Here is a 26889-nt window from a genome sequence, read left to right on the forward strand (position 1 = left end):
TCTTCTTCTTCTTCATTATTATTATTATTATTATTATTATTATTATTATTATTATTATTCAACTGATTGTTTGAACTTGTCTAGTAAGTGAGTTGATCTAGCAGCCTCAAATGAGTGTTTATTTGTGAATACTGTTGCCTAATGTTTTATAACAATTGACCAGGCTAGTTGAGTTGTCAGAGACCATCATAAAATATTCAGGCATTACCTAACCAATAAGTTAGGTGACATATGTATGCTCATTATATAAATTTTTTTCAAATGATGCAAAGGCTAAGGTTTTTCACCACTTTCTACACTTACTAGCAGCAACCTGCAAAAATAATTATATAATTTATTAAGTGACGATGGGTGAAGTTTTCATAGACCAGCTTAACATAACCAAACTATTGAAAATAGAACGCATGAAATAACTATGATTTATTCCCTCTTGAAACCACATCCAGCAAGGTGAAACCGCTAACATCAATATCATCATGGATACATTGCCTTTTGAAACAGGTTAACAGCTCAATCCTCCTTATATCCGATAAGTGCCTGGAACATCTTTTCACAATCCCCATGGATGTCCTTGACAATGGCACGGTCCAATGGAACACTGTTTCTTTGCTGGGACTCATCTTTTATTATCTTCAAGTTAAACTCTGCCCTTGTAGTCACAACTCTAGTCAGAGCTCCTTCATCTGTTCCTCTTTTGTTGACAGCCAGACGAAGAACCTTCTCAAAATATTTCTCTGGGCGGGTTAAGCACTTCACTGTGGCCCTCAATAGCGCCAGGAATTCATCCTTGGGGTCAGTCTTCAAGTGCTTCATACACAAAGGCCAATTCAAACATATCAATAAAAAAAAAAAAATTACAATCACAAGAACGGGGCTCCTAATAAGTTGAAATTCCCTGTTTCCAAATGGTTTGTAATGAATATGGGGTAGATATATGAAAATCCTAAGAAAATTATCTTATTGGATTGGCAAATTATAAAGCTTATTTCTACCATACCTTGTTGATATCATTGCCAAACTCATTTTTTGTAGTGATTCAGAATGCCATTGACCTTTGCTTTGCTACAGGTAGCCTCCTTGGAGATCTTCTCGTAGAGAAGCTTAGCCTCTGTTTTTGCGAGGGTCATGTTCGGTTGTTCACCTCATCTCCCTCGTATTGGCATGAGCAAACAAGGGGCTGGAAAGCACAGATATGATAATTCACCCGCACAAAAAGACAGGAAAGAAGATAATATCCAATTAAAAATATTAAAATTCAAGGTATTGCTAGGAGCTCTACTTTGCGGAAGTCCCCAGTTGTGTGATGTGCAAAATCGGGATTTTGACCATACTAGTGTTAAACAGAAGAAAAAAAATATCAGAATAGTGATCAGCAGCTAATTTACCGAAAGGGGGTGAGGGAGCCGATGTGGAGAACACTGTACATCCGGACGCTTCTTATAGGAATGTGCCGAGCTTGGGACGCGACTATTAGTGGCGTGCAAATGTGTTGAGAGCTGTCGCATCAGCCAGTCCGGACGCTTCTTATAGTGGCATTCGCAGCTTGGATGCTACTAATAGTAGCGTTTTGGTGTCACATCCCTTCATGTCAGAGATGATCGTTGCTCCTGGGACGCTACTCATAATCGCGCACTTCATATTTCCCGTCTGCCTTCACATTCATCGTCTCTCTCACTTACCCTCTGAACCCTGTGATTCTCTCATTCCTCTCATCCCTCTCTTCTCCATTGTCCCTCCCCATTGTCGTGTGTGGAGTGTTGCTTGTTGAACCCAGGTGGTGGACCAGCAACCAGAAGGAGACCTCCAATGGTGGACCAGCCAGACAAAAAAAAACTTTGTGCATTACTACAAATAGGTACATCGTACATTATTTATAGAAATATGCTAATTTTTTTGAATGAAGTTGATAAATTTTTTTTTAAAAATGTTTTAGTGTGTAATTTATATGTTTTAATGTGTTATATTTTATATGTTTTTGTTATGTTTTAGTGTGTTATATTTAGTGTCTTATATTTTAGTATTTTAGATATGCTAATTTGTTTAAATATTTATCTGTTTTAGTATGTAATTTTTTTTTATATAATTTAGACTATAGGGTAATTTTTATATACATAGGAGTAAAAAAGAAATATAGTTTACAGGTTAGTTGAAAAATGAAAAATGATAGAAAGTAATGTTAATAATATAAAAAATGGAAATATATATATATATATATAAAAGAAATATAATACATAGTTTGATAATTAGTAAAAGTTATTAAAAATCTAAAATATATAATAGTAAAAAATTTTGAGAAATTATAAAATGATTTCATAAAAGTTATGGACCAACGACAATAAATTTAATCAAAATTAGTAATATAAGTTTAATAAAAAAAAAGTTAGTTTAATGTAAAATAATATTTAATTTTCAAAAAATTAGTAAAAGGTTAAGGAGCGAAATTACAATAAGTTAAAATTATAAATAAATGTCCGAAAATAAAATTTATATTAATTAAAATGGAATATTTGTCATAAAAAAGTAAATAAATTAAGGTAAAAAATAACCCTTATATATATATCAATTAATTAAATTCTAAGTTTCACATAATAATTTAATAAGTTAAATAAAAATAATTAGTTAAAGAAATATGTATATATATATATATGAGAAATATAGTAAATAGTTTGATAATTAGTAGAAGTTATTAAAAATATAAAATATAAAAACAATTATAGCAAATTATTGAATAGTTTTATAGTAGCAAGAAAAAATTTATAAGAATTATATATATATATATATATATATAGTAATTACATAATGCTTTGAAAAATAGTAATAGATATATTAATTAAAATGTAATATTTTGTCATAAAAAAGTTATTAAATTATGGCCGAAAATAAGTTGTATATTAATTAAATTCTAAGTATGATATAATATTTTAGTTAGTTAAATAAAAATATTTGAAAATTTGGAGTTGTGATCTGAAATTGAACTGGATATTTAGTTTTCCAACAAATATAATTGAATGCTTTTCGTGAAGCTAACTGTTGATGTCGGTAGTTGTAGCAATTCAAACCTACTGTGAAGATTTTGAGTTTTAATCTTAAATAGAATCGCATCGAACCAGATCGAACTGGATCGATTAATTTAAAATTTTTTTGTTGCAACAAATATAATGTTAAATAGAACTAGATCTTCATTTCGATCCTTTTTGTTTTTTTAGATGTTTAGTGAATACTATTAATGATAATTTTTTTGGAAGGCTATTTAAGTAATTGAGCTTATTCTTTAATCAGAAAATGTCAATTCCAGCTTTTGCTACTGTATATTGGGATGAAGATATTATTATGGATGATGAAGGCTATGACTATTGTGGGGGTTCATCAACAGTCATTACTATTTGTAGATGCATGGATTTTGATAATTTTGGTATGAAAATAGTCAGGGGAATTGGCCTTAAAGCTGGACGTGAATTTATATCGAGTATATGTTTCAGACAACCCATTGTAAGGGATGGTTCTGTCAAGTGGGAGTGCATGGGTTTGGCTAAGAATTATGATGTCAACATTATGTTTAATTTTATTGATCAAATTGGAGGAATGTCATCGATTGAATTATACGTTGACATTTTTCGACCGAATGCATCCGCATGCAATGGTGATGAAGCGGGACCATCAAATGCTGGTTCCAGTGATGCATACAATTGTCAAAGTCAATTGGAGAATGATTCAAAATGTACTGACACTGATTATTGTCCAAATGATGATGAGACCGAAGATGATTCTGATGAGGATTGGATTGACAGTGACAACACGAACGTAATTGATGATGTTGATCATGAAATTGACATGGTATTTGAGTTGCCTTTGTACTAGAACACTCATATTGCAAACCCAATAATGCCTGTTGTCCCTCCTCCACCTTACTCTGAAATAGATTCTTCATTACTGACTGTTGATCCATGGTCAAAATTGCCATGTACGTCAATGTGGGATCCATCAAAGGAGTTTGAAGTTGGAATGATATTCCCTTCTAGAGATGCTGTCCAAAAAGCTGCCAAAGAATATCATTTACGGAGGCAGCATGAGTTTTGTACAGATAAGACAAAGAGTAGAACATATGTCATCAGGTGCAAAGATATAAGAAGCAATTGTAAGTGGAGATTGCGTGCATCACGATGGGAAGGATGCGACATATAGAAAATTACCAGATATGATGGACCCCATACATGTGTTAATCTATCACTATCACAAGATCATGTGCAATTGGATAGTAGATTTATATCCAAGTTCATCCAAGCTATAATACTCGAACAACCAAGTGTCAAAATAGCTGCGTTACTAGGGCTGAGCAGAATTCAGTTCAAACCGAAAAATCGAACCGAACCGAGTCAATTCGGTTCAATCGGTTCAATTTTAAAATTTAATCGGTTCGGTTCGGTTTTAATTTATAAAAATTTCGGTTATTTCAGTTCTGTTCGATTTTGAAGAGAAAAAAATCGGTTAAACCGAACCGAACTGAATAGTGATTTATATAGTCAAATCGAACCGAATCGATTTTTGAATTAATAAGATTCTAAACTCAAAGAAAATGCCTGATGAATGGAGGAAGAGTATTTTAGTACCTATTTTTAAAAATAAGGAAGACATACAGAGTTGCTCAAACTATAGGGGAATTAAACTCATGAGCCATACTATGAAGTTGTGGGAGAGAGTTGTGGAGTATCGACTACGTCATGATACTTCTATCTCTCTCAATCAATTTGGTTTCATGCCTGGTCGTTCAACTATGGAAGCGATCTTTCTCATTAGAAGCTTGATGGAGAAATATAGAGATGGGAAGAAAGATCTACACATGGTTTTTATTGATTTGGAGAAGGCTTATGATAGTGTTCCAAGAGAGGTTTTATGGAATGCGTTAGAACAAAAGAGGGTATCTATTAGGTACATACAAGTATTGAAAGATATGTATGAAGGAGCAACTACTATTGTGCGCACAGTGGGAGGGGACACAAGAGATTTTCCGATCTCAATTGGATTACACCAAGGATCAGCCATAAGCCCTTACCTTTTTACATTAGTTTTAGTTGAACTGAAACATATACAAGAGAGTATTCCTTGGTGCATGATGTTTGCGGATGATATTGTTCGATAGATGAGACACGAGAAGGAGTCAATAGGAAGCTAGAACTTTGGAGAAGTACTCTAGAGTCAAAGGGTTTTAAGTTAAGTAGAACGAAGAGAATACATGCATTGCAAGTTCAATGAAGGCCAAAGTGATAGAGAAGGAGTTAGTTTGAATGGAGTGGCACTGTCCCAAAGTAATCACTTTAAATATCTAGGCTCAGTCCTTCAAGTAGATGGGGGATGTGAGGAGGATGTTAGTCATAGGATTAAAGCCGGATGGTTGAAGTGGAGACGTGCCACGGGAGTTTTATGTGATCGTAAGATTCCCAATAAATTAAAAGGAAAATTTTACCGCATACCATACGCTATGCTATATGGTAGTGAGTGTTGGGCACTGAAAGAGTCGTATGCATCTAAGATAAGAGTTGCAGAGATGAGAATGTTAAGGTGGATGAGTGGTCATACTAGACTAGATAAAGTCCGTAATGAAAGTATTAGAGAAAAGGTAGGAGTGGTGCCAATTGAAGATAAGTTGAGAGAAGGAAGATTGAGGTGGTTTGGTCATGTGAAGCGTAGACATACAGAGGCTCCAGTTAGACAAGTAGAGCACATTAGGCTAGAGGATAGAAAGAAAAAAAGGGGTAGACCTAAATTGACTTGGAGGAGAGTAGTACAGCATGACTTAGAAGCATTACACATTTCTGAGGATTTAACCCAAAATCGTTCAGAGTGGAAAAAGCGAATCCATATAGCCGACCCCAAATTTTTGGGATAAAGGCTTAGTTGAGTTGAGTTGAGTTGTAATTGTTTAATTTCATTGATTAATGGTTATTAGGTTCAAACCAAAGTTAAAATTAGACCAAATAACTTGAAAATCAAGTCTAAATTAAAAAATAATAAAAAATCAAACCGATCGGTTTAAACCGAACCGAACCAAAATAAAGCGGTTCGGTTTGATTTTTTACCGATTTCGGTTCGGTTCGGTTTCTAAAATTAACGATTTGATTTTTATAATTTAATTCGGTTCGATTCGGTTTGAACCGATTGCTCACCCCTATGCGTTATAAGCGAAAATTAAAGATAAGGTCGAATATATGCCGAGTTATCGGAAGACGTGGAAGGCTAGACACGATGCAGTTTTCAAGATCTTTGGTGGTTGGGAGGAATCTTATGGAAGATTGCGGCAATTCATGAATGCCTTGTGCAAACATAACCCTGAGTGCTCGTTTCTGATTGAAGATGACCCTCTTTTTGTTAATAATAAGTTAAATCCCGAATATCGAATTTTCGATAGAATGTTTTGGGCATATAAACAAACAATTGAAGGATTCAAGCACTGTAGACCAGTTATTTTCGTAGATTCGACGTTTTTATATGGAAAGTACAAAGGGTGTTTATTTTGTGCAACGACATTAGACGGCAATAATCATATTTTCCCAATTGCATGGGCAATAGTTGATTGTGAAAACACAAGGAATTGGGATTGGTTTATGTCTTGTTTGAGGGTTTTTGTGACAGATCGGAAAGGTATTTGTGTTATATCAGATAGACATATTGCTATAAAAAAGGCAATGCAGCAAGATTGGTGGCAGCTTTCTGATGGACATCATCAATATTGCTTAAGACATATCCTCAGTAATTATAACGCGAAGTTTAAAAATACTTACATGAAAGAAGCTCTCCGAAAGGCAGGTTAGTTGTGTAAGATTATTACTTCTTTTCACTAACATTGAATTATCAATGTTATGTACTATAAACAATTGACATTGTTTTTTTACACAGCCCATCAAATACAGAAAAAGAAATTTTATGAGGCCATGGAGACAATTAAGATCGGGCATTCAGACACATATGAATAGGCCTTAAAGATACCATTGGAAAAATGGACACGTTCTCATGATGGAGGGAAACGGTATGGCTCGATGATAACTAACACCGTTGAGTCGGTAAATGGAATGCTAAATGGGATCTGTGCATTACCAATAACTGTTATGGTTGAGAAAATATTTTTCTAGTATGTCGAATATTTTGACACAGTTGCTCACGGCGTTTTGCGAGCAACTGCAACTTGGCTTTAAATTTACACCAGTATGTCATCAAGTTTTAATTGAAAATTTAAATATAGCAAACTCACTTCATGTTCGGTTATTTAACCGCGATTGTGGTGAATTTGAAGTTTGGAATGGTGGATCTGGAAAGAAGTTTGTAGTGAAACTTAATGAAAGGACATGCACATGTGGAAAGTTTCAAGAGTATCGAATTCCATGTGGCCATGTGACTGCAGCATGCCAATCAATGTCTATTGATTATGAATAATACGTTTCAAATTATTATACATTGGAACGAACGCTTAAGTCCTATGAGTGGAAATTTCATGCACTTGGACATCATGATAATTAGCTGATAGACAATAATCCAATTCTAGTACCTAATCCAGCACATAAAAGGCCGAGAGGAAGACCGAAGTCATTAAGAAGGAAGAATGAAATGGATTGGATGGTTAGTGGAAAAATTGGAGAGACGTCTAAAACCAAATGTTCGCTCTGTCTTCAACAAGGGCACACAAAAAAGAGTTGTTCTGTGGGACAAACCACCAAAAATTAATTTTATATAGTTTTTAAAATACATTGTATTGAACAAATCATCTCATTATTTGTAATTTCCATATTATTTTGGCACAAATTGTTTGTTGTTATGTTTTCTTTGTATGTGTGTAAATGTAACAGGATTAATGCAAAGGAAGATGAATTTTGTATCATCACATGAGAGACATCCAAACAATTTAAATAAAAAATCATGTGAAAATATTGTGGACAAATATACAGACCCTAATGGATGCACATGGTATGGTCATAAAAGAGCTTTTGTTAACCAAAAGTATTATGCATGTCTACAACAAGGATTCACAAATCATATATTTATAGGTAAGCATTCAAGGAATATTTCAGATTTTGGAAAAGTTAGAATTGCTGAAAAGCATGAATGGGATAGATTATGGGAGACACGTTGTGAATTGGAAGCATAATATACATTTCATGATTTACCCATCCCAAAGGTTCGATCAGCTGAAATAGAAAGGAATTCAACCGATGGTATCCAGAAAGTTAAAGCACAATTGTGTGTTGAGAATGAGATAATGAATAATCGTCTAAAAGTGTTTCACAAACAACGAATGACATTCATAAATATGGATGAATTTAATAGCATAGGTGAAGCTATCTTAAACATTCAGGATGATGACATTTCTGATTTTAGTGAAGATGACGATAGTGATTTTGTACATTATCTCCCTCGTTGCTTACCCCCTTATTGCTAGATATAGTACAATTCAATGTGAACTTAATCTTTATAATTTCTAATTGTGACATAAATGGAAGGGATTTTTAATTATTATTTGTTTACTTTTGATGTATTTGTTTTTGATTGACTGTTAATAATTTATTTATTTTCTTATTTATGTGTTGCAGTCGTGTTACATTAAATAATGGCTCATATAATGTAAACTCCTAAAAGGATAGTCAGTCAAGCACAATGGGCAAGGGTGCATGCTATGTTTAAGAATTTAGTTGATCTACCTATGGAAATAACAATCTCAACCACAGGGGATTACCTACTTTGCCTTATGATGCATATGATAAGGGTGAACGGGCTAATTCAATAAATTATATGGGAAGGAGAACTATTAACAGATAAATCTAGATATTTGGCTTTGAGGTCAGCATTTAGTTCTGTACAAGATAAGGGCATACTCGATCGCGTACGGCGAAAATTGGAAGCGAACCATACCCCATCATATTTACTACTACTTAAACACTTTGTGAAAGAGTATACTACTTGGGTTGCCAACAGGACTATGTGTTGGTCCACTGATATAAAGATGCATTATAGTAACAGATATAGTCTAGTGAAGCCTATGTTACCTAAAATCGATTATAAATTAGACAAATACCTTTATGATGAACTAATTAAATCATGTCCAGTGAAGAAAATAGTTAGGCTGACCTAGTTAGTTGTAATATCATGAATAATATGTACATATTTTCTTTATGTATGAAACTATATTTTGCATCTATGTTTATATTACCTATGTATTGAATTATTATAATTAACGCATGAAGTAAAATGTTTGTTTATAAAATTCCTTTGTTAAATGTTTGAAACATTGTGCAATAAAAATATATGCATTAATATAGTTGTGAAATTCTATATTTTTAAATGTATATTTGCCACAAAGAATAGGTATAGCAAGAGAACAACAAAGGAGAGATTACATAATGCTAGGTCCAATTGATCCACAACTTCTTCGTCTCCAGTCACAGCACCGTTCTAAAGCAATTTGGAATGGTATACTTGAGCATGAAGTGCTTACCTGTAGGAGGCAAGGGAATATCTTACATGCTAACATTAACGAAAGAATAGTACCCCATCTAATAGATTCTGGATTTACTGGAATTGCTCAACTAGGATTCTTCGCTCTTGACTGGCACCTAATTAGTGCCTTTGTAGAGCGATGGCGACCGGAGACTCATACATTCATGATGCCAATTAGTGAGTATACAATCACTTTACAAGATGTAGGCATTATTTCTGGTTTGCCAGTTGATGGTTCTCCAGTTACTGGGAGGTCAAGGGCCGACTGGCCAGCAGTTTGTGAGATGCTTTTGGGCGTTAGACCACCCCAGGCTATGATTAGAGGACATACACTAAAATTATCATGATTAGTTGATGAGTTTGGAGATATTCCATAGTTTGCAGATGACTTAACTGTTTTACGCCATGCACGAGCCTATATATTACGACTCATCGGTTCCATTTTTTCTGATAAAACAAACTCACGTGTGAACTTGATGTTCCTTCCACTTTTAGAACTTGAGGGAAGCTACAATATATAGTTGGGGGGGAGCATGCTTAGCCTTTCTTTACTGGGAGCTATGTCGTGTTGCAGTCACTGAAATAAAGGAGATTTTAGGACCACTATTTCTGTTGCAGATCTGGGTCTGGGAGAGATTTAAAATAATATCTCTATCATTAAGAGATCCAGCAGCACCTGATGATGCACCACTAGGTGCAAGGTATGTCCCTATACTTTTATATTAATAACAATTAAGAAAGGTTTCATTTCATTTTTATTGCATTACATCTCAATTTTTCTTTTCAACTAATAGGTGGAGTCGGGCTAGACAAATTACTGAAGTTATAACCCATGTACTACCATAAATCCGGTACAACCTTGACCGGATGCGCCCTCAAGATGTAAACTACACTTCCATAATTATAGTTAAAACATTCATTTATATTTTGCTTTACATTTATCCTTACTTAATGTGTTATGACCATTAACTTACAGATTACATGAGAACCATATACTGATGAATTGTTGGATGACCTTCCAGACATTTATGTTCAAGGTCATCCCATCTGGAAGGCAGTGGTTCCATTAGTTTTTTTCACATTGTTGAATAGCCCCAGCCTGATAGGGTGCTTCGCCAGTTTGGATTGGTTCAACCTATTCCACGGCCACCGATGCAAATAGACGAGTTGCACGAGATTACTCTCCAATTGAGTGAGAGTAATTGGGAGCACCACCATGCCACCTATATTAATCGTTGGAATAGGCGACAACAATTTATTGTTCAAGGGCAACAAATGGTACAACCACTCCACCATCATTCTGAATATATGGAGTGGTATCGCCGAGTTGCTAGATGTTGGATCTCAATCAGTGGAGCTGCTATTGGTTCTGTGGTAATAATTTCGAACACATGTTACTATTATTCATTAAATAATTTGGTGCAATAAAATTTTATTTATTACATATATGTTTTTTTTTTAACAGGAGGATGGAATTGAGGATTGTTTGCTAAAATTACAGAACCCATCAACTGAAAATGTTGAGGAAGTTAGGCGTACACTGAGGAATATGATGAATACTCTAGAGCAAGAAAGTCGCCTTGGTCTGATGCCTCCTCATCAGCTTGCACCTCAAGCAGCAACTTTCATAGATGAATTAGAAGAGGAGCAACCAGTTGAGCAGCCTGAGCCCTCACATAGACAATGTCGATCACGTCTTGCTCGACGTCAACAACAGCCAGTTCATCCACAATCGCCGCTTCGTGATGTTTTGCCTCCACCTGTTACATTCCACCCTTATTGCCCTGATCCTTTTAATCCTGTTCCCATGCCACCTGAACTGTCTAATCCTGGTCCGTCCACCATTTTCCAACCATATTCAGAAAGTATCCCAACATAATACAGTGATTGGGTGTCTGGCCCATCAGTCCCTGGCCCAACAGCTAAATGGATGTCATACCAATCTCACATGCACAACAGAGCCACATTTGACTTCATTGAGAGTCAACAGCCGCAAACACCATCTAGTGGCTTATTTGCTCCATTTGGCAGACCATCTAGTATTGCCCCATCACATTATATTTCCCATCCATTTGGTGCATATGGTTCAAAACAACTCTTTGCACCATATTACTCTGGTTCCTTAGGCCATATTCCTTCTGGTGTGGGATTAGTTGGAAACTATGAACAAAGTGGTTTGCATTCTGCTGCAAGAGGGGAATCATCAAGACGAGAACAAGGAGAACCTAACCAACCCCAAGATGCACAAGGTGATCCACCAGATTAGGAAGAAAGGGGACAATATCGAGTTCTTTGACCGAGGCGACATATAAGGAGACTTGGCTGTGGCACATGACTTATTTTTATACTTGTCTTATTTAATATATTAAATATGTTGTTACTTTTATTTTTATTTTATTATATTACATGTTTTAAACGTTCTGCTATTTTATATATTTCTCTTAATTTATATCTTCAATTTTCCTTTTATATCTACAATATTTGCTTTTTACTCATACAATATGATGATGAAAATATTATAATTTAATATTTCTAACTTATACAAATGTTTTATGGGAACGCTACTAAAAGTCGCGTGCATAACATATTGTGCAGTGTACCTAATTTGGTGTATATAAAAAATTTAAATATTAAAATTTTCATTTATCATACTAAAATATTAAAATTTTAAAATAAAAAATATTCTTCATAAAAAATATACTGATTTAAATGTTATATATTTATATTTTCATTCAATAAAGACAACATATTTTACATAATATTTAAAAATTTTCCAATATGTTAATAAGACATTAATCTTTCTAACACAATATTTTTTTATCTGTAAATCTATTTTTTTTAACAATGTATAATCATAATTATAATTACACTTTAGATGTTATATTACTATTTAAAAAATAAATGAGTATTAAAAAACAAATTAAAATACATATTTTCACAAATTTAAATTCAAATACATATATTTACAATACTAATAAGCCATTAATCTAATTTTTTATCTATAATTTTTTTTATAATGTATAAATACAATATTTCACAAAAATAAAATCAAAAATATTTAAAAAATATAAATGAAGGGTGGGGGTGGTGGCGACGCCTTGGACATTGCTAATAGTAGCGTGTTGGGCTTGGAATATTCAAAAAATATAAATGAAGGCGGTGGCGGCGCTTGGGACGTTACTAATAGTAGCGTCCTGGGCTTGGACGCCATTATTAGTGGCGTTTTGGCATTGTGCGTTTTGGACGTCATTTATACTGGCGTTTTTATGTGCAAGGATGCTATTCATACTCGCGTTTTTTGTGGCCGTTGGTCAACTCAGGAAATCACCCTCTGGACGCTACTAATACTAGCGTTTTTCTGCCTCCCTTTTCATTTTTACATCGTTTTGATAAATAACTGAAATTATACACTTTTTCAATAATTTGTTTGTTAAAATGCACTTGTACGGTCATTTCCCATGCAAAATCCTCTTCAAGGGACTTCTTATAATGAGCATGATATGCCTGTCTTGCCTGAAGCAGTTCATTTGAAGATCTTATGCAGGCAATTTCCATAAGAACCTGATTGATTGAAATCCATCTCTTAGTTGCCTCATTGGCTAAAAATATATCGTGTTCAGAGGGACCAAGTGTTTAGGGCAGCGCCACTTTCTAATGATAAACAATTTGGAAAAGCATATACGCATAATTTAGGAAATCATCCGCTTGATTAATTAATATTCTCTTTCCATCAACTAAAATAATTACCTTCTCTAATGCAGGAGTCTATTGGAAAGATATTCCTAACTAAAGCCAATAGCTACAAGCAAATGCATTCAAAATCTGACCTTAAAGTCATTAGAAAGTTCCCTACCCAATGCCTTTAGGGGATCTTCTCCGTAGGTTTCAGCATAAGTCTACCTGATCAGCTTGCGTTGAGCTGAGCAGCATTCTGTGACCCATATTGATATAGTAGTACTCAACATTATTATTATTCCTATTGGAAAGGCAGTTGTTAGCTGCCATTTATTTTGCATTTATTTAGGGCATTTGTTTAGGAATTTTTATGTACATATCTATTCTTACCTTTTGTTGTATGATTCTGATACAATTTTGGTAGTTTAGCTAGATTAGGAACCTATTTGTTAGCTGTAATTTTTTATATATATCTTTAATTTTTGGGGCAATAAATATCAGAATTCTTATTCCAAAATTTCTTAGTTCTTTTACATGATATCGGAGCCATGGCTGATGAAAAGAAAAATGAGAGTTCTGGATCAGGGAAGAAAACTTCTAATTCTTACACACTGAATTCGAATGATAACCCAGGTAACTTGATTACCCAAGTTCAGTTGAAGGGCAAGAATTACGAAGAATGGGCGCGAGCTATGCGAACTGCATTGCGGGCCAAAAAGAAATATGGTTTTATTGATGGATCTGTCAAGCAACCAGTAGATGACTCACTGGAACTCGAAGATTGGTGGACGGTTAACTCTATGCTGGTTTCTTGGGTGTTTAACACCATTGAACCGACGCTTCGCTCGACCATCTCTCACATGGAGAACGTAAAAGATCTGTGGGAGGATATTAAACAGAGGTTCTCGATTGGGAATGGTCCACGAATGCAGCAACTAAGATCGGATCTGGCGAATTGTAGGTAAGAAGGTCAACCGATCGTGTCCTATTTCGAAAGACTCAAAACGTTATGGGATGAAATAAACAAAAATGATCAGATACCAGTGTGTATCTGTGCAGGCTGCAGATGCAATCTTACCATTGAATTGGAAAGAAAGCGTGAAGAAGAGAGAGTTCATCAGTTTTTGATGGGCTTGGATGAAGAAGGATACGGAACAGTGCGCTCTAATATTTTGAGCACTGAACCCTTGCCCAATTTGAATCGTGCCTATGCTATGGTTGTTCAGCAAGAGCAAGTGCGAACTATGACACGAACCAAGGAATAAAGAGGCAATCCTATGAGTTTTGCAATTCGAGTAGGTAGTCAAAATTCAGGAGGGGATAAAGACAAATCCTCAATTTGTTCTAATTGCAACTGAGAGGGACATGACACCAAAAGTTGTTTCCAGCTGATAGGTTATCCAGAATGGTGGGGTAATAGACCATGTGGAACTTCTGCTGGACGAGGAGGTGGTCAAAAGCGTGGCAATGGAGCAAGACGTAGCAAGGGAGGAGTTGCTCGTGCCAATGCCACATAAGCAACTGGAGTTGATGGTGGGCGTGGAATTGTGACAGACTCAGATCAAAAGGGTCTTAGTGGATTAAATGAAGAGTAGTGGGCTACTTTGCTGAGCATGTTGAATTCTTGTCAGAATGGTGGCAATGAGAGACTGACAGGTACGCAGAGGATATTTCCTTCGATTATTGACACAGGAGCTTCCCATCATATGACAGGAACATTGGCATTTTTGAGTGAATTGCGTGACATTATGCCATGCTCAGTCGGGTTACCTAATGGAGAAAAGACCTTGGCGGTGAAAGAAGGAACTGTGTTGCTTGGAGGAGACTTGAAATTGCAACGAGTCCTTTATCTGCCAAATTTGAATTGCAATCTGATCTCTGTATCACAACTACTTAATGATTCAAATTTGGTTATTCAACTCACTAACAAAATTTGTGTTATACAGAACCTAAATTCGAGGAACCTGATTAGAGCGAGTGAGCAACGCGAGGGGCTGTACTTTCTCAAAGGAGTGACATCGGTACATGCTTACAAGGTAACTGATGTAGGGTCTTTTGAGCTTTGGCATAAGAGAATGGATCATCCTTCTTATAAGGTGGTAGAGTTAATTCCAGAAGCTGGTAGCATAGTTAGGAAAACTAATAAAACTTATGAAGTTTGTTTTAGAGCAAAGCAAACAAGAGAGATTTTCTTTTCTAGTGACAATAAAGCTGATGGTTGTTTTGAATTGATACATTGTGATTTGTGGGGACCTTATAGAATCCCAACTTCTTGTGGAGCAATTTACTTCTTAATAATTGTTGATGATTACTCTTGTGCTATTTGGATATATTTCCTGAATGGAAAACAAGAAGTAGCTTGTGTTCTTAAGAAATTTGTTGTGATGGTTAAACGCTAATTTGAAAAAAATATGAAATTGTCAAAAGTGATAACGGAAGTGAATTTATGTGCTTAAAAGAATATTTTGATGAACAAAGGATGTTGCATCAGACTTCCTGTGTAGGAACACCTCAACAAAATGGCCGAGTGGAAAGAAAACATCGCCATATTCTTACTGTGGCAGGAGCCTTGCGTTTCCAAGCAAATTTACCCATAGAATTTTGGGGAGAATGTGTACTTGCAACCAGGTATTTGATTAATAGGACTCCATCTATGTTATTAAATGGTAAAACCCCATATGAGATGCTCTTTGAGAAAGTACCTTCTTACAAACATGTTCGGGTTTTTGGTTGTTTGTGCTATGCGCATAATCTGAATCAGGACAAAGATAAATTTGGTAGTAGAAGTCGTAGGTGTGTTTTTGTTGGGTATCCATTTGAAAAGAAGGGATGGAGATTGTATGATTTGGAAACTAAAGAATACTTTGTATCAAAAGATGTGGTATTCGCTGAAACAGAATTTCCATATGCAAATGAGAAAACAATGGGTGATGAACTCATTAAAAATGGAGTTGAGGAGTTGGGTGATGAAGTTGATGGTTTAGAGAACAACTTGGGAAAGGAGCACGATGAAAGTGTGGGTAGAGAAAGTGAGGTGAATCCTTAAACTGAAGAATTGATCCATGAAAACAGTGAGGGAGTGGATAGAGGTGAAGTTGTTGAAGAGCAACTAGGTAGGGGACAAAGGGCCAAGCAACTTAGTGTTCGTTTGAAGGATTATGTGACAAACGCCATCAAAACAAGCCCCTCGGTATGCTCACCTTCCCAATCTGATTCCTCAGGTACGCCTTACTCTATAGTACATTATATGGGTTATGATAAATTCTCTGCACAACACCAATGTTTTTTGGCAGCCATTGCTACAGGACATGAACCAAGCTCTTATGCAGAAGCAGTTAAGGATGAACGGTAGAGAGCGGCTATGAGAAAAGAAATACAAGCTTTGCAGGATAATGGTACATGGACAGTTGAAAATCTGCCATTTAGGAAGAAAGCAATAGAAAGCAAGTGGGCATACAAAATCAAATACAATTCTGATGGAAGTGTTGAACGATACAAGGCGCGGTTAGTGATATTGGGAAATAATAAAGTTGAAGGCATAGATTATCAGGAGACTTTTTCTCCTACAGCAAAAATGGTTACTATGCGCACCTTTCTTGCCGTTGCGGCTGCAAAGAATTGGAAACTCCATCAGATAGATGTCCAAAATGCTTTCTTACACGGTGATTTGGAGGAAGAGGTTTACATGAAGATGCCACCTAAATTTGCTTCTCAATCACCAGGGAAGGTTTGTAAACTCCAAAAATCTCTATACGGTTTGCGGCAAGCACCTAGATGTTGGTTTGCGAAATTGGCTGCATCTTTGAAAGCTTATGAATTTCAGCAATCATATTTAGATTACTCTTTGTTCACTTTTCGAGCTGGGACTGTTCAATTTAATGTGCTTATTTATATGGATGACCTTATTATCTCCAGCAATGATGTTTTTGCTGTACAAAAATTCAAAAACTATTTGAGTCGTTGCTTTCATATGAAAGACTTGAGGAAGCTGAAATTTTTCTTAGGGATTGAAGTAGCCAGAAACTCGAATGGTATTTTCTTGTGTCAACGTAAGTATACGTTGGATGTAATTTCAGAAGTTGGATTACTGGGTTGCAAGCCGGCTAAAACTCTTTTTGAACAAAATCACAAGCTGGCCCTTATCGAGAGTGATGATGTGGATGACCCTGCTCAGTATAGGCGTCTGGTGGGACGGCTTATTTATCTAACAATAACTCGGCCCGAGTTGTCTTATTGTGTGCATATTCTTGCTCAGTCCGTGCAACAACCGAAGAAAGCTCATTGGGAGGCAGCTGTTAGATTTGTGCATTATTTGAAAGGAAATCCAGGTCAGGGTATACTACTGCATGCCAATTGTGATCTCAAATTGTCTGCTTACTGTGATTCTGATTGGACTAGCTATCCTTTGACGAGACGGTCTTTGACCAGTTATTTTGTTCTTTTGGGTGAATCCCCTATCTCGCGGAAGACTAAAAAGCAATAGACAGTGTCTCGCTCATCCGCTGAAGCTGAATATCGGTCTATGAGTACTACAACTTGTGAACTTAAATGGTTAAAAGGATTATTGAATTCTCTTGGTGTGGCGCATACTGAACCTATGAATTTGTATTGTGATAGTCGAGCGACTCGCATATAGTCGCTAATCGCTCTATTATGAACGTACCAAGCTTATTGAAGTGGACTGTCATTTTATCCATGATGAGATATTGAATGGTAACATTCGAACAGATTATATACGTAGTTCAATGCAACCTGCAGATATCTTCACAAAGGCATTGGGAAAAGATTAGTTTGACTTTCTTCTTCGTAAGTTGGGCATTCGAAATCTCCATGCTCCAACTTGAGGGGTATTGGAAAGGCAGCTGTTAGTTGCCACTTATTTTGCATTTATTTAGGGCATTTGTTTAGGAATTTTTGTGTACATATCTATTCTTACCTTTTGTTGTATAATTCTGATACAATTTTGGTAGTTTAGTTTGATTAAGAACCTATTTGTTAGCTGTAATTTTTTATATATATATTTGATTTCTGGAGCAATAAACATCAGAATTCTTATTCCAAAATTTCTTAGTTCTTTTACAATTCCCAACATTATTGATGGAGTTAGCTTCTCATTAGCAAATATGGGGGAAGTATAGGTCTTCTCTTTCTCATCTCAGGAATGTGCATCATTGAAGGACTTCTATTTGTCTATTCAGTTTTGAGTACTAGTGGGTTTGGAATTATTCTATCATGCAACTTTATTTAGTTCATTTCTTCATGGACTGAGACCGTCAAGTAAGACTGATAATTTTTTACAGGATTGAAGATAATTATAGGATTCTAATAGGTTAGTACTCTAATAGCTCGGCATTTGTTTTATTCAATGAAGATCTTTTCTTTTCTTGTAAATTCTAAAATTTTCCTATAGTTTGGCATATATAGTACGTCAGCCACTGATGACACGTGGAAAGTCCAATAAGCGAAAGATTACTTATGCTATCCTTGACTATAAAATTCAAATACTAATAATAATAATAATAATAAAAGAAATAAGCATATATTTCTTCATGAAGCCCCATGAAGCAAGGATGGAAATTACCTTCATCCCAAAATAGAAAAATCATACTATGAAACTGATGTATGTATTATAATTTGGCCAAATAAAAATTCTCCAAAACAGGAGGAAAACATATTCTTTTCTTAGCTTGTTATGTTTTTGTTACGCACGAATGCTAGAGCTTGCTAGAGTTTTTTTTTTTATAATTATACTATTGCACTCATTTCATATATGTATTTTAAAGCAGCTTTGCATTCATTTTGCCCTTACAATTAAATACTTGTTATGTTTTTAGCTTATTTATTAATTTTGATTATTTTATATTTGATTTTCGTAATTTTGATATTTTTAATAGGTTTTGTGGTAAATTGAAGGTTAATGATACATTAGGAAATGTTTTGAAAAAATTTGAAGCCTTTAAGCATAGAAAATAGTTGAAGAAATTAAAATTTGAAAAATTAAGTTGGTTAAAATTTGCTTGAGATCTTGCTTAAGATGTTGCTTGGGGTATGTCACATTGTTTAGCCTATGATCTGGGGTAAGTTGCAAGTCAAGTGCAGCTTAATTCCAACATATTCAGAGTTTTCAACACTAAACTTACCAAAATTTACATGAGAAGCTGCTTGAGATCCTGCTTAGGGTATACGGCAGTGCTTAAGGTGCGGCTTGGGTCAAGCTGAAAGTCAAATATAAGCGAAAAAAACTCATTACAACACAAGCCTATTGAGATTTGTTGAAGCTACTGGTTACCCTATGCAGACAGGCTATGAAGAACCCGAAATTTACTTAAGATGTTGATTAGGGTAAGCAATATTATCAGCAGGCAACCCGAAATATGAAAAGTTTTGCTAACTTAGAAATTTTTATACGTTATCTCCTATTCATTCATTGGCTCCTATCCATTTTTATACTTACTGTCACACCTTACCCCTCTGTAAGGTATAACATGATCCCGTAGAATACCAAATGAACTACCGAACTTCACCTACCGATAACTCATTAGGTACCCTATAAGGGATTTTAATATAATTTTCTTATCTTTGACAAGTGGTGAGCATTTTCTAGTAAGTACTTAAAACATTGTAATTAAGTTGAAAGCTAGTTGGAAATTTTGACCCATTTTATTTTTCCGCAAATTTTATAAAAATTTTGACAGAGTTTCCTCTGTATTTTGAGAAAACAGTTCTTCAAATACCTGGAAAAAGCACTTCTAAAAGTTTTTCTCAACCACTACTTCGGTTTCGCAATCAAACTCAATTAATTTGATCAATTCCACAATCGTTTCAATCAATTTCTCAAGTTCAAAATTCAATAATCCTCAAGGTACAGTCAATCAATTTCATACATTGATATTTCTTTAAGGATAAACAATTTATATATACATCATACAAAAATTTACATTAAGAAAATCCAAACTAAAATTTATTACGAATTTTATACAGATTTTGTACAAGCTGCTCAAGACCCATTTTAACATGTCCATACATTTCTGTGCATTACATATATCAAAATAAATATTTACAATCAGGGTATAAATTATACCCGGTGACTTCAAGCTGATAGCTCTTCACACCTCAGCAGCTTAGTCTGCTGCTCCTCTAGTCTCTGTATCTGCGACAGCAATAGAAGCTATCGCTGAGTACTAGGACTCAGTGGTGCACAACATACTAAAATAATCTTTATGCAAAACTTAAATCACATTTATTCAAAAATTTGGCTGAACATAAGAAGTAAGTACAAATTATGCATTATGAGATTTTAAATGCAAACTAAGTTCATTTCAAAGTATCAAAACACATTTCATAAAACCCACAGTTAGATCACGCTATTCGAAACAAATAGAATCTCAATAGCCAGAGGCTAAAGAGAAATCGCATGAATCTCAATAGCCAGAGGCTAAAGAGAAATCATATCACAAGGCTAGCTAGCTCAAATATATGGATATCCATTCACATCCTCTTCTACTAGCACACCTCAACACTTCTCCAGAGAAGGAATCAAAATTTGAAACTAATTACCCCCACTAGTCGTGCTAGTGAGGTGTTCAAATATGTGGTCATGACACTGTGGTTTCAAAACTTATCTTAACAATTTGTTAAACATTGTCTTTTCAAATATACATAATAACTTTCAACAATTTAGATCAAACATCATAAGAATGCCATAATCCAATATTTCATATTATTCAAAACGATATGCAAAAGATGATTATAAAAGTATATGTTGTGCACAAACCTCAAACGAGTCGGCTGATGGCCTAAACTCGACTCCTCGGGTTCTGTCCCGGTATTCTTTTCCACTGAAACACGAAATTTTCCAATGTTTCAGTACTAAAACTTAAAATAAATCCAAAATAAACTTAACTTCACATTTACCTAGCTCTAACGTGTTAAATTCGACGTTTTCGAAATTTTTGTGTTTCGGGTTACTATTCACTGCACTATTCAAGTCAAATTATTGACTTTCTAAGGCTTAATAGGTATGGGAACTCCAACTTCACCCACATACCACATTTTGGTCACCAAACTTGTTGGTTTTGGTCATTTGTTTAAAGCTTAGGTCATTTTGGCAAAATTGCCAATTTTCGGTTTTGGTTCTCCGAAGTTGCACTATTCCACTGGTCGATCTACTGTTAGAATTTAACAAAACTTCCTTCATAGAAAATGTTCCTTATTGTCTTAAGTGTATTCTCATTTTTGGATCACCTCAATCGGAGTTTTGTAGCTCAAGTTATGGCCAAAATAAGTTTACTGTTTACGTGCACTGTTTATGCTGCAATTTTGGGTTCTGGCAGATTTTGATCCAACTTTGGTCAATAATTTGATCAAGTTAAGTTCATAATTTGGTCTCACTTTCTTCATATGAAATGTTCTACTATGTCTTAGGTTTCCATCGGTTCAAGAATCGCCTAAATCCGAGTTTTCTAGAGAGAGTTATAGCTATCCAAACATTACTGCCCAAATGAAAATCTGCAGAGTTGCAGGTTTGATAACTTAATTTTGCTCAATAATTTGAATGGGTTAATGGCATAATTTGGGGTGATGTTCTTCATGAAATTTTTAGATCTATATGCCCTCTAACCCCTGGCCAAATTTCAGGTCAATTTGACCTGTCTAACTCGAGTTATGACCAAATGAACAGTTACTGTTCATTTGGTCAGTTTAGTGCAGTGGCAGCCTGCTATCATTTCACTTTGGTCAATTGTTTCACCAAGTTTTGGTCAGTTTTTGGCCATGGTTCCTTAATGAAAATTGTGCTATTTTATGTCTATTTTCATCTCCAATTGGTGGCATATCAATTGGGCTTGTAAAATTTGAGTTTTGATCCTTCAAAGTGGGTTTGGTCATGCTGCCAGCAGCATGACCATTGGACCTACGAATTTAGTTTAGTTTTCTATCATTCCCACACAAGTTATTTGGTCATAATTGACCATTATTTCACTTCACAATAGGTCCAACATGCCATTTATGCATTTCTCCAAAATTTGCCTCAAAACCCTAGGTCTTCAAACCCTAATTACACTAAAATGTTGCATTTAGCTAAATTCAAAACTTTAAACTATAATCAATCAACTAATTAAGACTTTTAAACTCCTTCTATCTCATTTAATTCATGCAATTCATACTCCCTTCAACTAGGTCAAAATTTCAGTTTAGTCCTTCTTCCATGTTTGTTTCATTTAAATCAAGTTCTAAACTCACTTTCAACCATCACATATGCATTTGAATGGATAAATAAAGAGTTTGATATGCTAACCTCACTTAAAGCTTCAAATCACTATCTTTAACTCCTCTTTCTTCTTGAAATCCTTCTTCTCAAGTTGTAATAACAAGCTTTAGTGAAGTTTTTTGGGGATTTATGTTGATTGGGTGGAGCAAATTAAGCTTAAATGTAAGCTTAATGAAGGATTTTTCATGGGAGCTAAGAGGAAGAAAATGGGGAGGCAAGATTGGAAGGAAGAAGACCTTTTTGTTTCTTTTTTTTTTCTTTTCCTTTATACGTTTTTTTGCTTATGGAAGACCACTAAATTCAAATTAATTAATTCAATTTATTAATTTAGTTATGACATCATGCATGATGTCATAACTTTTGACTTTTTTCATTTTCATCTCTTTTTTTTTTTCTATTAGTTCTTTAATTTAATTCTCGATTCCGAAATTTTCTTTTCTCCGATTTTATTTGACAGTTAGGTCAGGAGTCAGCTCTCGGGGTCAATTGACCAAATCGCCCCTCGCCGGTTCATCCCGGTTTGCAAATAATCCAATATTTCTTCCGGTTTCCTGACCTAATTATTTGACTGACTTAACAGTTCTTTTTCGTGATTTTCTCTTTTCCACTGTGTTCATAAGGGTCCTAAGGACCGCAGCGTCACTTTTTACGGTTCGAAATTTGAGTTTAAAATGACTTCGCATGCTCTCGAGAGGTTACCCATCGCTGTGACTCTCGGCTCGTTTAACTTCTTATGTTCTGTTTTTCTTGTTTATACTTAACTAATTGAACATTACTAATTATTTGTGTTTATGGCTTCTCTAATTGTCTTAAGTGTGGTTCTAATCCCCTTAATTATCCGGACCGACACCGGTCACCGGAACAGTGAAATCTACCAGGCTATACAAATAGGGGTGTTACAATTCTACCCCCCTTAAATAAATTTCGCCTCGAAATTTTACCTGGTATCAATCTCTGAACAGCTGTGGGTGCTGTCTCCTCATGTTCTCTTCTCGTTCCCAAGTAGCCTCCTGGCCCGAATGATGGTTCCACAGCACTTTTATCAATGGTATCTGCTTATTCCGTAGCTGCTTCACCTCATAAGCCAGAATCTTTATGGGTTCTTCTTCATATGTGAGGTCTGGGTTCACTTCAATTTCCTCTACTGGTAGTACATGAGATGGGTCTGATCGATACCTCCTCAACATGGATACATGGAAGACATTATGTATCTTTTCCAACTCTGGAGGTAGTGCCAACCGATATGCCAAAGGACCCACTCTTTTCAGAACCTCGTATGGCCCAATGAAGCGAGGACTCAGTTTCCCCTTTCTGCCGAATCTCATAATTCTCTTTCAAGGAGAAACTTTGAGGAAAACTTTCTCACCCACTGCATACTCAATATCCCTTCTCTTCAGATCAATGTAGGACTTCTGACGATCTGATGCAGTCTTAAGTCGATCTCGAATCACCCTGATTTTCTCTTCAGTTTGTTGAACAATTTCGGGTCCAATCATTTTTCTTTCACCCACGTCATCCCAACACAACGGTTCTACATTTTCGCCATACAAAGCTTCATATGGAGGCATCCCAATGCTTGATTGGTAGCTGTTGTTGTAAGCAAACTCAATCAAAGGCAAATGTGTGTCCCAACTGCCCTCAAACTCAATCACACAAGCCCGTAACATGTCCTACAAGATCTGAATTACCCTCTCGGTCGCCATCCATGCGTGAGTGGAATGCAAGAGAAGTTCAATCTAGTTCCTAGGGCTTTCAAGACTACCCTGAATCTAGAAGTGAACCTAGGATCTCTGTCGACACGATGGATACCGCACTCCATGCGCCTCACAATCTCATCGATGTATAACTTGGCCAATCTTTCTAAATCGTAGTCCATCCGATCGCGTAAAATGAGCAGATTTAGTCGATCACAATAATGACCCAAACTGCATTATGACTCTTCTGTGTCCTCGGAAGTCCCATCACACAATCCATCATTATTCTCTCCCATTTCCATTCCTGTACTTGTAGTGGATGTAACAGCCCAGTGTGTACTTGATGCTCTGCCTTTACTTGCTGACAAGTTAGGCATTTGGATACAAATTCTGCCACATTCCTTTTCATACCCATCCACCAGTAATGCTCCTTTAGCCCTCTATACATTTTTGTGCCACCAGGGTGCATGGCAAAAGGAGACTCATGTGCTTCCTTCAAAATGATCTGCCTCGAATCAACATCATTAGGAACACACATTCTGCCCTGGTGTAGCAATAGACCATCATCTCTGATTGAGAATTCTAGTTTCTTGCCCTGTCGGACTTCTTCCATCAGCTTCTGATATTTCTGATCATTCTGAGCAGCCATTCTAATCTGATCAATCAACACTGGCTGTACATGCCATGCAACTGCTGTCTGCCCATTATCATTAATCTCTAAACTGGCATGTAATGATCTCAACTCATGTACCAAAGACAAAGGAGTAACCCGTAGACTTGCCATAGTCTTGCGACTTAAGGCGTCAGCCACTATATTAGCTTTCCCTGGCTGATAGTCTATCAGACAATCGTAGTCTTTTATCAACTCTAACCATCTCCTCTGTCTCAAATTCAGCTCTTTTTGGGTGCCCAAATACTTCAAACTCTTATGATCTGTGTAGATGTAACACTTTTCCCCATATAAATAATGCCTCCAGATCTTAAGAGCGAACACAATGGCTGCAAGCTCCAAGTCATGTGTCGGATAATTCGTCTCATGCGGTTTCAGCTGGCGTGATGCATAGGCAATGACATTTTGATCTTGCATCAACACACAACCTAACCCATTATGATAAGCATCGCTGTAAACTGTATATTCTTTACCCGGTATAGGTAAAGTCAGGACTGAAGCTTCAGTCAAACATCTCTTCAATTCATCAAAGCTTTGCTGGCATTTATCCATCCATTGAAATTTTACATCTTTTCTAAGTAGCTTGGTCAATGGAGATGCCAACATGGAGAATCCCTTCACAAATCTACGGTAGTATCCAGCTAAACCTAGAAAACTACGAATTTCTGTGACATTTCTGGGTGGCCTCCAATTAAGGACAGCTTCAATCTTGCTTAGATCTACCTTAATGCCCTCTTCTGATACTACATGCCCCAAAAAGGATATCTCCTTCAGCCAAAATTCACACTTCGACAATTTGGCATATAGCTGTTTCTCCCTCAAAGTCTGCAGTACAATCCGCAGATGTCTATCATGCTCTTCTGCATTCCTCGAGTAGACCAATATATCATCAATGAATACCACCACAAATTGGTCGAGGTATGGTCTGAAGATAGTGTTCATCAGATCCATAAAAGCAGCCGGAGCATTAGTTAACCCAAATGGCATGACCAAGAACTCATAATGGCCATAGCGGGTTCTGAAGGCAATTTTAGAAATACTCTGCTCTTGTACTTTCAGCTGATAATAACCTGATCTCAGGTCAATTTTGAGAACACCGCACCTCAACTGATCAAACAAGTCATCAATGCGGGGCAATGGATATCTATTCTTTATTATCACCTTATTCAACTGCCGATAATCAATACACAAGCGGAGAGTGCCATCTTTCTTCTTTACAAGCAACACTGGCGCTCCCCAAGGTGACACACTAGGGCAGATAAAGCCCTTGTCAAGCAATTCTTGCAACTGCATTTTCAATTCTTTCAATTCTGCAGGTGCCATTCTATATGGCGTTATGGAGATTGGGTCCACACCAGGCATAACATTAATCTCAAATTACACTTCTCTTCTCGAGGTAATCTCGCGCTTCATTAGGAAATTCATCCGGAAAGTCTCATACGGTAGGGTTGTCCCTTAGTGCTGGTCTCCCCACTTGGGTGTCTATCACATGTGCCAAGTATGCTTCACACCCCTTTCTGATCATTCTTCCGCTAGTGCACTAAATGATGTTTGATGGCGATAAATGCCTCTCCCAGATATTACCACATCACCATACAAAGGGAGACCAAAAGTGACTGCTTTCGCCATACCAATCATGGCGTGATGCCCGCTAACCAATCCATGCCCAAGATGATATCATACTCTCAAGGGCATTTCAATCAAGTCTGTAGGAAAACATGTCCTTGGATCACCAAAGGACAGCTCTATAGATTCTGTTGACCGGACCTCTTGTCCTAACGGACTAGTTACTAGCACTTCAAAACCCATTTGCACACATGGAACAAAAAGTGAACCGACTATGCTAGCACTAACATATGAATGAGTTGAACCGGATCAAACAACACAAATACATCTTGACCAGAGATAGAGAATGTACCACTACCACATCAAGTCTCAGCCTCTTCTCGCTGTCTCATCGTGTAGACTCAGGCTGACGCACTTCCTTGTGCAGATCGACCAATCGTACTCGATCGCTGAAGCGGTGCCTCTACCTCGCCTCTTCCTCCGCCAAATGATCGTGAACCTCCGGGAGCAGGACTGCGAATAGATCCTCGGCAGTA

General features: G+C 36.2%; 1 pseudogene; it reads right to left on the reverse strand.

The window, feature by feature from the left end:
• Positions 1–405: 405 nt before the first annotated feature.
• LOC110634788 (annexin Gh1-like) lies at positions 406–13445 on the reverse strand (annotated as a pseudogene).
• Positions 13446–26889: the final 13444 nt, after the last annotated feature.

The sequence above is a fragment of the Hevea brasiliensis genome, chromosome 16 (assembly GCF_030052815.1).
Source record: "Hevea brasiliensis isolate MT/VB/25A 57/8 chromosome 16, ASM3005281v1, whole genome shotgun sequence".
NCBI classification, from domain to species: Eukaryota; Viridiplantae; Streptophyta; class Magnoliopsida; order Malpighiales; family Euphorbiaceae; genus Hevea; species Hevea brasiliensis.